At 43.8% G+C, this 12,453-nt stretch overlaps 1 protein-coding gene across 5 annotated transcripts in view; it reads left to right on the top strand.

The window, feature by feature from the left end:
• Positions 1-12,453, top strand: part of SHROOM2 (shroom family member 2) — a 982,778-nt gene that overhangs the window by 420,396 nt on the left and 549,929 nt on the right. Inside the window, exon 1 of one of the 5 annotated variants that reach the window (XM_069639120.1) lies at positions 12,094-12,239. The exons of the other annotated variants lie outside the window; for them this stretch is intronic. The gene's annotated coding sequence lies outside the window, so the exon portion shown is untranslated. Of the gene's footprint in view, positions 1-12,093; positions 12,240-12,453 lie in introns of those variants that run through there. 5 annotated transcript variants of the gene reach the window in all.

The following is a 12,453-nucleotide window of genomic DNA, read 5'->3' as shown; positions in this document are numbered from 1 at the left end:
TGGAGGGTACTTTAGACAGGCCCACAAGGGGCCTGCACAAGGGGCCTGGCTGTACAAGTTAACAAAGGAGACTGGAAACCACAGCAACATCTCATATGCAACTGTCAACCTGAAGCCAGCTCTCGCCCTCAGTATCTATGACAGTGAGCTGTCATATCTGGGACTGCGTGTTTACAGTAGGCCACCCCAGGGTGACCCCATTCATAAGGTACGGGAATTTGGTTTTCTGGAACAAGAGTCTGGTCTTGTGACAGCTTCAAGGGAGACCTGCCGCTTTAATCAGGAACCGCAGAGAGATTCATTAACCAGAGAGACTGATCCACAACAGACAGGAGGATGGGTGAGACTTGGTATCACACGTTTTCATTCCTTTTCCTTCTTGTTGCAAAGCACTCTGATTATGACCTCATGCATACAGGCGATTGTTAGTGGGGACCCCAGGATTGGTTCATTAAGGTGGGCTTAGCCTACACCAATCACTGTGGCCCATTTGGTTTTAAGAGGACTGAGACCCTATTTTCGCAGCTCATCTGAAGACTTCCTAAGGAGTAGCAAGAACTACTCCTCATTGATCCCTGGCTGAAGGTACAGTCTGCCTTACATCTTCCACCATTGAAGGAAGGCCAGGACCTCCAAAGAGGGAAGCAAGATCCCTACCCTATACATCTCCCATGGAACAGAGGGAGATACTGAATCCAGAGGACACTCTAGCTGCTCCTGAACTGGTACACAACCAGCACACAGTGGGCCCTGCTAGGCTCTGCAGCAAGCTTCCTGTATTGGGAGTGCCAGAATATCTCTGAACCTACAGCCAAGGAAAAGGCAGCTGCATGCAACACTCTCCTCCACTTTGTGCTGTCCACCTTAAACAATGACACGATTCCATTGAGGAAGCTGGGAGAAGTGCCTCGATGAGCAACTGCTGACGTCTGCCTTAAAAGACATTTTTGAGCCAGTCGAGTTCCTCAAGCTGTTACTGACTGCAACGCTAACCGTTGTCAAGCCACAGTCGCTTAAAGACATATGAGACATCTCAACCTGTGCTTCAGAACTGCCCATGAGAACTGAGACAATGATTCTTGACCACAAGCCACTGTGTGGGCCAGCCTGCAGCCTTCCGTCCAGCTTCGCTCACTGAACCGGTTTGCCGCCTGATACCCACAGCTGACTCCCATCTTGAACTCTGCCACAGAAGCCTGCAAAGCGCACTAAAGCCGATTTGACCCTGTCGAGCACCAAGAACACATACAGCAGGTTCTGTCCTCCTGGTCCTTGCCGGAAGACCCCAAGAGGCATATTAAGACCCATTGCTTTCTTTGTGCTGAAGCCAAGTAACCTTAAACTGTTGTGGTTATTAACCATACCAACTACCCTCCTGTCAGTATCCATAGTGCATACCTTTTCCTTCTTTGAAACTGTCTGTCATCTGCATTTCTGTACAGGGTGCATTGTATTTTAGAATTGTCTGTTGAGATATTAATAAAGTAGATATTTTTGATACAGCCTTGACTGGACAGTCCCTTTTATCATTGAATAATTGTATTTTTGCTGTGTTGCAACAAACCTGAGATCCATGACTTTTTGGAGATAAGCCTGCCATTCCACCCATGTTACCAGAATTGGGCAACAAGGTTTGTAATTTGCTTGTTATTCCAATCTGTTCAGATCCCTTCTGGTGTATTAGAGGTGTGGGGTTGATTAATGGTTTAGAAGTCGCTATTCGGCCCTGGACCACTAGTGCCCCGGAAGATGATTTGTCACACCATCGATGCAGGGAAATATTTCCCTCCCAATCGAAAGCGCCAAACCAATACATTCCTTTTCGGTTCAATCTAGTTCTGTCTGTGACTCATTTAGTACCGCATAGATTCCTCACCCTTTAGCAACAGGTAAGCCAAGAAGTAGGCCATTGTATAGAAAAAATATATATATTTATTACAAAATAGGAAAATTATATATTTGTGCAAAATCACAGATCATGCCACCCCAAATGCTTTTCTTTCCTAAAAATGTAATTCTTTTTTTTTTGTACACACAAATTGAAAACACTGGTTGGTTCAGGATAACACGGATCACAAACTCCTTATGCCTACAACATGTATAGTCAAAACACTTTACCTGGGGTTAATAGCATGTAGCACCTTGAAACATGACAAGATCATAAGCTTGGCACTCTACTTTATATGAAGTTTAATTTAAATAAAATGCAACACTTTACTTTTGGCAGAAACAATTTCACAGATGCAGCACCGTCTTTTAAATCTCCCTGCGCACTTGGGAATGCAAGAAGTTGTATTTAACTTAATCACATGTAAAAATAATGTTGACTGATGCTGCACTCTTAGCAGTGCTGGCAATCTTGTAGGACAACACACTTTTCAGAACAAACACTTTTCATTTATATTTGAAACCCATTTTCTTTCAACACTATGCAGTCCAAAATCTCCCTTCTCTCAGGAGCCATTTTTTGCTTTCAGTAGAAGGTGGGCTTTTAAATCAGTGACTTGAGTCTGTTTAACTTTGAAAAGACACTGTTCTGCCCAACACACAAAAACACAGGTATTCAGTTGGTCATTTGGAACCGCTCTGCTTTAAGGCGGGGTTCAGGGGAATGAGAAGCAGTAGGAAATTTCATTTTTAATGCACACCTCCCTTTAGGGAATTTTGGAGTTGGCAAAAATAAATAGGACTACCCATATACTTTACAGACTGTTTATCCTCACTGGAAGAAGTGTTAAGTTCGAATTTCAACAAAATCACCCCTGTGAATTTGGCTATGTGGGAATTAATTAAAATATTGTTCAGTAAAACTAAGGATCTACTTTGTGTGCCCACCCAATCAATAATGGGGAAACTATTGAATCAAACAGATCCCCACAAGACTTGTTTTTGTTTGGACAAGTTTACTTACATAAATATCTGAGTTTGCGCTCAGGGAAAAGAACATCAAGGCTCAGGACATCTTTCAAGTACAGGACAAGGGACTATCAGAATCACCATCAGTCGTGGATATTCTCCAGGGTCAATCACTCTATTTTGCCTCTCCTTGGGCACAGGGCACAAGCTTTGTCCCCTCTCCTGGTTTCCTCCAGCAATCCTATCAGCAGTTCCACCCCAGATAGTTTCAGGCAGTCTCCCTGATTTCCATTGTGCATCCCCTTATGAATCTTGCACCACTCGCACAAAGATGTCTAGATGACATGCCAGCTCATTGGTCATTAATTTTGATTGGAAAACAATTTTCCATCCCCTTATTCAAGGGCTAGCCCCTCTCCTTTGATTGGTCACTTCAGATTGCAAGGCCCAATTCGGGGGGGGCGGTGAGGGGCACAAGTCATTTCACTTGAAATTAACTTTTCTACACATTTCAATTTAGCACTTTAAAAACTCTACTTGCAAATATGTCTGCATTTCCATTTAAGCACAAAAACATATATATATATATATATATACATACATACATATATTATAGTGCTTAGTTGTGAATTTAAAAATATTTATAATATATTTACGCACCTGAAAGGGTCTGCCCTTGCCGGATCTATTGAAATTGGTCCTGTCTCGGCACGATGTAGCAGGTTAGAGTGCTGGTTTTTAGGAGTTACTCAAAAATGGTAAAAGTCAATTTCACATTTTATGCACAGTTTTTTACTTCCATAAGCTACTATATTCCAAAATGTCAGCTTTGTGACATTTTTTGAGAAGCTACCCTCACATTTCACATTATAACTTTCATTCTCTAGGTCAAATTGTTATGAGAGTTAATTCAACAGATAGGCATGTTCATCGGTTCTTTAATGATACATGAACCAATACTATGCGACTTATGGTTCCTGAGAAAATTAACAGAACATGATTGAATATCAAAACTAATGGAAATCTGTAAACATATATGCATATTTTCACTTCAATTGCACATTAAGTTTTGTTTCCCCATTCAACATGAGATCTGGACATCTGCTATCTTTGCAGGCTTTGCCTGCAATAAAGTCCATTAGCATTCTTGCAGTGCAAAAGGCCGGCCATGAATCTGCTCATCTTGAAAGGCAGAGCCGGTTGCCACACCTCTATGCTCATGAGAAATCCCTTGGGGACAGGCCTGTAATTGGTATATCTGAGCTGAGACCACCATTTGAATTTTCTTTTCAAAGAATTGTTCAGAATTCTTCCTATTAAGGGACCACTGGTATGGCATGAGACTGGGTACCTGAAGCGCTTGTCTAAAAGTCACCACAAATAAACCTATCATTTGAGGCGAACACCAAATGTAATTCTCTAATGTGTATTCACCGGGCAGTGGTGAGGATATGGACCCTATGCCCAGGGTACCAATGAATGGAAACGGTGAACAAATATTTTCAACACCACACTGCACATATACTGAGTACAATCTCAATTTGTGTGTTCCAAATGTAATGCAATACTAGCCGATAATAGCCAAAATGTGTTTCGACCAAACGGCCGCCTTCTAGGCTATTGAATTGAATGCAATGTCATTAGGACATTGTTATACAGAAATGTCACCACAGGTTCGGGGCACAGGGTGGGAATACAATTGTCAAAATAAAATGATGTAAAGACAAAATAGAACACATTTAGCCGTCATTGGTCCATACCAAAAGGATCACCAAGTCACTGAAGTTTCAGCATAGGGAGAAACATAATTAAAATAAACAAATTGTGGCAGTTGCCATGTGAATAGTATTTAGTAAATCAATACAATCCTGCAAACCAATTGGCATTGTGATTAATGTTGCTATGTATTGCTTGTCAATATGGGACACCCATCACCAAACAAATTCATACAGAGTTCCTGATCCTGAGAAACAATTTACCAGGGAATTAGCCCTGTTGACATACACCATGGAAGTGTCACCAGGGGCGAGTGTTTAAATTGAGCTTAATTTTACCATGCAATATAGGATCTGTGCAATATAGGATCTGTGAATATTCAAGAATTTCATTGGATGCAGTGAAATTCAAAATATTATATTGTTGGAGTTATTATCCAGACCTATTTTATAGCTATCTAGTACAGGCGTGACATGAGCGGTGCGCATGTCCACCTACCTGGGCTGACTTCAGTGCGAACCCTGTTCATACAAAATATATAAAGGCAGATTGTAACCAAATTACAAGCACCTCCGCTCTGGTGTTTCTTTGGCATATGTTAAGTACACGTATACATATGCCTGTAACATTCATACTTAATGATGTCATTGTAATTAATTTGTCACCCTGAATGTACCACATATGGTACTACATCAAAGTACTAAACCAAATTGGAGCAAACATTTCTCATATGCAATTCAAAAGCTTGTTCAAAAACGTGCACAATACAAAATGTGTATCCATACTATGCAATTGCAATTCTAAAGTCCCCTCATTTGGGTATGGTAACATGTATGATTTTAGTTCACAAAAATACAGAAAACTCATGGTCTGTGTTGAGGCCAGAATATACTGTTCTGTATTTACAGATAAGATGAGACTCTATTTATCTCAGCCTAAGTTCTCGGTTGCCACCCACAGGTGGCGAAGATGCCTTTGTCATTCCAACAAACCACAATTATTTGATGTTGTCCATCTGATGATGCCTTTGCCAATGGGTGGCCAGGGGGTATTTGGCATCTTGGCTAGATATCGTGCCCATGTTTTCCCGGATTCTAATCTTTAGAGCACGTATTGTGCTGCCAGTGTAATGGGAAATGCAACTAATGCAATAGGCGACATATTTGGAATTACAGTTGATCAACTTCTCAATTTTATGAATGCCTAGGTTCCCAAACTTAATCTCATTGGAATCAAAAGCATGTGGGCACATTGAATGGCCTCCACATTTGTGGAAGATCCCCCTTACGCAGATGCTGTCGCCATTTGCCAATCTGTGGTGTGTCTTGCATAAATGACGGACGCAATAGATTGCTCAATGTAGGTGCTTTACTATATATGATATGAGGTTTAGTGTCAATGAGATTTGATAGAACTTTATCCAATGTGAGAATATGCCCAGTGCTTTAAGTGGGCCGGGGCCTGCCGGGGCCGGGCCCCGGCAGTCTCCAGAAAGTGGGGCTGAGCCGGGGCCCAGCCGGGGCCCCCGTCCCACACAACATTGGCGGGATGCATTATCCCGCCGCAGCCGCGACGGGAGATGCGCCCGTCATTATGTCGGCCAAACTGACAGAAGTGCCAGCCAGCCACAGCGACGCTGAGGCTGGCGGCACTTCTGTCAGTTAGTGTAACTCCCTCTGATGACCCCTCATCAGGGTCATCAGAGGAAGTTACTGTCCCTTTGTTTTCCCTCCCCAGGTCACTGACCCCCGCGGGCTCCGTGATCTAATATGCAGATTAGATCACGGAGCCCGTGGGTTCGCAGTGTGTGAAAGACGCCTCGGGCTCAGTGATCTATCTGCTCATAGCAGATAGATCACAGAGCCCGAGGTGCCTTTCTCCGTCGGCAAAGCTTTATAAAAGATGCCTTGAATTGTGTACGTTTCAAGCCATCTTTTATAAAGGTAGAAATATTTCTATGTTTTATAAAGCTTTGTCGACGAACAAAGCCACCTTGCGGTTTGTTTTGTCCGTCATTAACGCTTTATAAAAGATGCCTTGAATTGTTTACGTGTCAAGCCATCTTTTAGAAACATAGAAACATGTTACAAATATCTATGTTTATAAAAGGTGGCTTGAAAAGTACACAAACCATAGTAAGGTAAGCACACAAGTGTGCGTAACTTACTATGGTTTGTGCACTTTCCAAGCCACCTTTTATAAACATAGAAATATGTAACATTGCTATGTTTATAAAACATGGTTTGAAAAGTACACACACCCATAGTAGTACGCATACAAACATATAAATGCTCACATAAATTTATATATTTGTTTGCGCACCTTACTATGATTTGTGCACTTTTAGGCCACGCCCACAATGAAAGCCACGCCCCAAACGAGGGCCCCCCCTCAATTTCTTACCCCACTTAAAGCACTGAATATGCCAATGGTTTTGAAGAATGCGAAATATGAATTGACTATCTGCATTATACCTGGTAATAAATCTGGTTGCTCTGGGACTAGTATCTTGTGCTTTGGATTTGGGAGTAAGTAGAGAAGGCCTCGCAAGTAAATTAATTTCTCGTTGTGCTTTTTCTAATGTTGCCACTGGATAGCCTCTGGCCAGAAATCTGTCTCTAACGTTGCTGCATTCAGCCTGGAAATCACATTCCCTACTGCAAATGTGTTTGGCTCTTATCAACCCCCCTTTAGGTATATTCCTAATCACTGTTTTTTATGGCAACTGCTGGAATGCAATAATGGGTTGACCGATGTTGGTTTCCTGATGGTTTGTGTAATAAAACCTGTGGCAGTAATTATGATTCGAAGGTCTAAGAAAACAATGTTTGATGTACTCGTATGAGTAAAAGCAATACCTCAATTGTTGGAATTTAGGGACTAAACAAAGTGCACCAGCTCTGTTTGTCCCTAGCCACACCATGATAACATCATCAATATAACTCCTCCATAGACGAATATGGGGCTGAAAGGTCTGATTACAAAATACAAATTCCTGCTCAAACTATGCATACATATATTGGCCAGTGCATAGCTTGCTCCCATGGTGATACCAACCTTTTGAACATAATAAGAACCACTGAATAGGAACATATTATTAGCTAACGAAAATGCAAGAAATTCCTTCACCATCTCAAGATGTTGATAAAAAGATGCCGACTTGTCCCTGAATACATAGTCCACACTCTTGAACTCCAAATTGTGCTTTATGGAAGTATATAGAACCTTGACATCTAGGGTGACAAGACTAAGGTTGTCACAAATGTATAAATTGTTGAAAATGTTAAGAACGTGCATAGTATACTATGCTGTATATAAGTGGGCAATGCTTCAACTTCTGGCAGGAGACATTCATTAATGTATAATGAGAAGGGTACAGTAACCCAACCTTTACCACTTATTATTTACCTGCCCTCTGGAATTCTATCAAAATCTTTGTGGATTTTAGGCAGGAAGTAGGTAGTTGGGACAGTCGGTCATTGTACCATAAGAAATTGTCTCTCTGCGTCTGATTTTAGTCCCTTTTGATGCCACTTCAAGATCAATTGGTTTGCCAATAATATGATGTTACTTGTGGGATTAGATATCAATACAGTGTAGTAGCCCGGTATATTAAGGCGATTTGTTGCCATACATATATAATCTGGCTGTTATTGCATTCAATTTCAAACACACACTTTGAGATTGTACTCTGTATGTGTGCAGTGTAGTGTTGAAAATGTGTTCACTACTTCAACCTATTAAGGGCTGGCTCTCTGTTGACACTGCTGTTTACTCCACCCCAACAACTCCTCTGTCATGAATGAATGCAGCCTCCTTTATGGCCCTGAAACTACAAGGAGATTGTCTTTCAGATAGAGAGCAGAGCAGAGGCCTGGCATCCATTGGGGGACGTTGGCTTTGAATCTCAGTGTTCATTAACAGAAATATGTACTTTAAGTGTCGCAATTTCTTTCTTTACACATAAGGCCTGCAAAAAGATTTGACCTCATCCCATATGCAGTCTTCTCCTGTACCATGCCTTCAATGTTCGTCGTTACATCCTGGTATATATATTTCGCATAATTCTGGCAATGGAGATTCATTTTCCCCATGTGGTTATTCATCTAATCTGCAGATGCACCCATTTCTCCATGGCATCTTTCATTGCACTTGGGGGCCTCAGTCACTTGCATTCAAAGTAAGGTTTTAGTTTTGGGCTTCATCAATTGCATGCAGGGCCGGCCCGCTTTGTACTCTTTATTTTCAATGTAGCCAGCATTTTGATGTGTGGCAGTGTGATGCTGGAAATGCATTGGAGGGACAGGGCCTGCGTGTCCTTGTCCTGTAGTCCGTTCACATTTGTGTTCTGTATTGTTTTCTGCCCAGGAGTCCATGTGGGACTCCTGGCAGTGCAGCTCTTCCTGTTTTTGGTTTGGTGTGCAGACCCATGGAATACCCTTATGGCACCCATGGGTGGGGGTAAAACTCTGTGCACCTAGTGTATGTTTTTGGGCCCTTGTGTGTGGCCCACAGAGCAGGGTATGGGTGGGTGGCAGCTCCATGCTGAATTTGACAGGTGCTCTGATTATCCTCCAGTTTGGGATACCCAGGCCCTGGCATTGGAATCAGTTGATTCCTGATAGGAAACAAGATGGCCCCTGTGGCCTCTTGCTTTCTATTGCCCGTTACATTATTTTCCCAAAGTCCTGAGAAGCCCTGACTCTGTCCCTTCCCCCTGACTGGCTGTTGGGTGGAAGTTCCATATATGGTGCTGTTGTGAAGTCCAGGCCAGATTGGCTGGAGCCTTTCCAGTGACTGTATGTTGTGGGTACATCCTGTGGGTGGGACCTGGATGAATGGAGTGTGTGACGAATATGCACTTCTTGTTGTGGATGTCTAGTTTCTGGTGTTTGACGCAATGAATGAGACAGCACTGCCCGAAACTGGTATGCATGCAGTGTGGAGTGTTGAATGGTTGGGTACTTGTCCCAATACACATAACTTGTTGTGAATGTTTGGAGAGAAGTGAATGGCCTGAATGCACTATGCACCTGATTGGCTACCTGCCTACATGAATGCCCTTCTGACCGATTGGTTGCCTGAGTGTGACCCAGCAGAATGAATGGGAGATCACCAAGTATATCTGGGGGCCTCTCACTGCTAGAAATCATGTTCAGAAGCTGAAGAGAAACTGGAGTTGAAACTGAAGCTTAACCTTGAAGCCCTGCTGGAAGAGAAGTCTTGCTGCTGCTCTACTTCGTCGATCTGAAAGCTGCTGCGTCTCCAAAGACTGACCCAGAGAGGACCTAGTTAGGCGCCCTCTTCCCGAACTACGAGGGACCTTCGTGCACCAGCTGATCTTTGCCAAAGCTCCCTGGTAGACAGACCTACGACAGGCTGCCGACCGGAGACTGGGACCACCGCGGAATCACAAGGATAAGCACCCTGACACTGTTGTCCATCACTGTCGATGACGGCTATTGCCGACCGGAGCCGCTGTGCTCCCTTTGCCTAAGTAAAACTTAATCCAAGGACGCTCTCGCCTGCACCGTCGACCGCTTTGTCCTGCCGGAGAAAGTCTAGGCCACTGACGCGCCGAGGAGCATCTGCCAGTGGGTTTCCCGCCTCCTGACAACCGTGGAGATGCCGGATGACTTGACGCCCTTGCTGTGCCACAGTTCTTCACAATCTCTTTCATCATCGAGGTGCCCCGCACACCTCTTCCTTGCCACAGTTCTTCACAATCTCTTTGCGGTCCTGAACTATCATCATCGAGGTGCCCCGCACACCTCTTCCTTGCAGGATGCCAACGCTCTGTCGTCGCTGAGCACCGCTAGGAACAAAGCTGCCGCCTCGCCGTCATCGTTCAACCCTTTTCCTCGTGGGATCTCGATGATTCGTGGTTGCTGCCTTAAAGGGAGCCGCTCAAGAAGGATCCGTCGACGACCCGACGACGAACTCTGCTGTTCCAGGTACATTGGGGTTGTAGAACTATCTTAGAAGGAAATAAGACTACTAGAACAATGTATGGACTGGGCTTGTGATATATATTTACAGGTTGCCCAGGTGGGGGGCGGGGGAGATCTCCACACAGAACTGTCTAGGTAACGGGGCCAGTATTCTGCCAATTGTTCTAACCAACTGCTTTCCTCCTATGTCTATTGTTGGTTACCTTTATTAATTGATTTGTGTGACATTTAACCAGAGTACAGTTGTTGCACTTTAATGGAATCTAATAATAATTGTGGTACCACTTAGAATTGTATATGTTTGCCATTATAGATCTGCTGAGCACAAAGTGAGTTATTGTGATAGTGTACATAACCTTGAATATTAATTATATAAAGGCTGTGTTTTAACTAATACAGTGTGTGGACATTCCTTTGTGGGGGCGTGGGGACTATCCAGAGCCAGCCTGCATCACCTCCTGAGAAGTTGGGCCTTGATTGCTCGACCACAATACCAATAATAGAGAATCTTGGCTGGGGTCCTCTGTGCCTCTCCTCTGCCATATAGAGAGCAGAAGTACAGACGCCCTCCCCTCCCCCCCACCCCTGCAGTCTTTAAGGGCAGTTACGAATGAAATCCTGCCTCTTTGTCTGCCATCTCACGGTGTTTTTTCGAATTACCAAAAGGATTTCTGCACTCTTGGGCCCAGCGTGGCTAGAGGCAGTTAGTTAATTTGGTCCCGGGGCTGACTTTAAACAACACTGCCACAACACCACCTGACAAGCGATTCCAGAGTAATTGTTTTCCCATTTCCAGCATTGGTTGGGTAAAAGACCAAACACCCACACCGTCTGTCCGTCTGCCTCTTCTCCCAGCTCTCTCCTATCTTCACTCTGCTTATAGGCAACATTTACAGCGCCACCTAAAGCCCATACTAAAAATGATGTATTGATTGGCAACTACTCCCTTCAAAACCACAGTTTAACACATTCCATTCTCTTGGCACCGTGCTCCCTCTGCTTGCTTTTAACTGGAACTTCACGCAGGATTTCTTCCGGTCTACCCAAGCCAGATGTCCTCCATTCCGTACAACTTTTCTGTGAAATAATCCTTCCTATGCCGAACAAGGTTTAAAATGTATGAACACTTCTCAATTTTCTAGGCAAATACCAGTTGAACATTATGTAGTGAAGGTACGTCGCCAAATGTGACACGCAATTGCCTCTTGCAAAAGAAGTGTCCCCGCTGCACAGCGAAATCTAATTATACCCACTAATCTCGCACAATGGCACAGATTAACACTGGGAGGGGGTTCTCTGTTCACGAGACAGCAGGGGTTTTGCTCTGTCATGCTTGGCATCGCAGCATCTTTATTAGTGTGCACAATAGTCTGTTCCACGTGCACATGGATGTTTTTTTTTTTTTTTGTTGCTGCACGATACGCGTGGGGTATGTGCCAGAGTTTGGAGCATGCCACTTTTCGTTTTCGTAGGCGATAGGACGGCTTGGCTCTGTTGTCCCTCTGCTGCCCCTCCAGAATGACAGATTTTGGACTCGCCCGTTTGCAAGAGGTTGCTCTGAGGGAGCATTAACGGGCACAGATGTTTCGCGGAAGCCATGTTCCCCCTACGGGGACGCGAAGCTGAATGGGTAGGAACGAGTCTGTGACTAAAGCAACGCCTCATTGAAAACAGTTGCGCAACAAAGGCACGCAAAGAGTTCTGGGATGCACAGGGGTACGTATTTTGTTTATATTTAAGCAGTGCGTTGCCGGCCGGCGTGCTGAATGACGTCTATACCGCGAGCTTTATCTGTCATGTGAACTCTTTTTACCGCACCTGTCCAAACCCTGATGAATTAGTGAAAGTGTGCTAAACTGTTTATTTTTTTTATTTAATCTAATTACTGGAGTGTAGGAGAGGAGTGGCTACGTAGGCCCTGCAGCCCAGT

This window comes from Ambystoma mexicanum, chromosome 7q (genome assembly GCF_040938575.1).
Source record: "Ambystoma mexicanum isolate Mex_15411 chromosome 7q, UKY_AmexF1_1, whole genome shotgun sequence".
NCBI lineage: Eukaryota > Metazoa > Chordata > Amphibia > Caudata > Ambystomatidae > Ambystoma > Ambystoma mexicanum.
The sequence above is the reverse complement of the archived record's forward strand: the minus strand, read 5'-3'. Positions and strand labels throughout refer to the sequence as shown.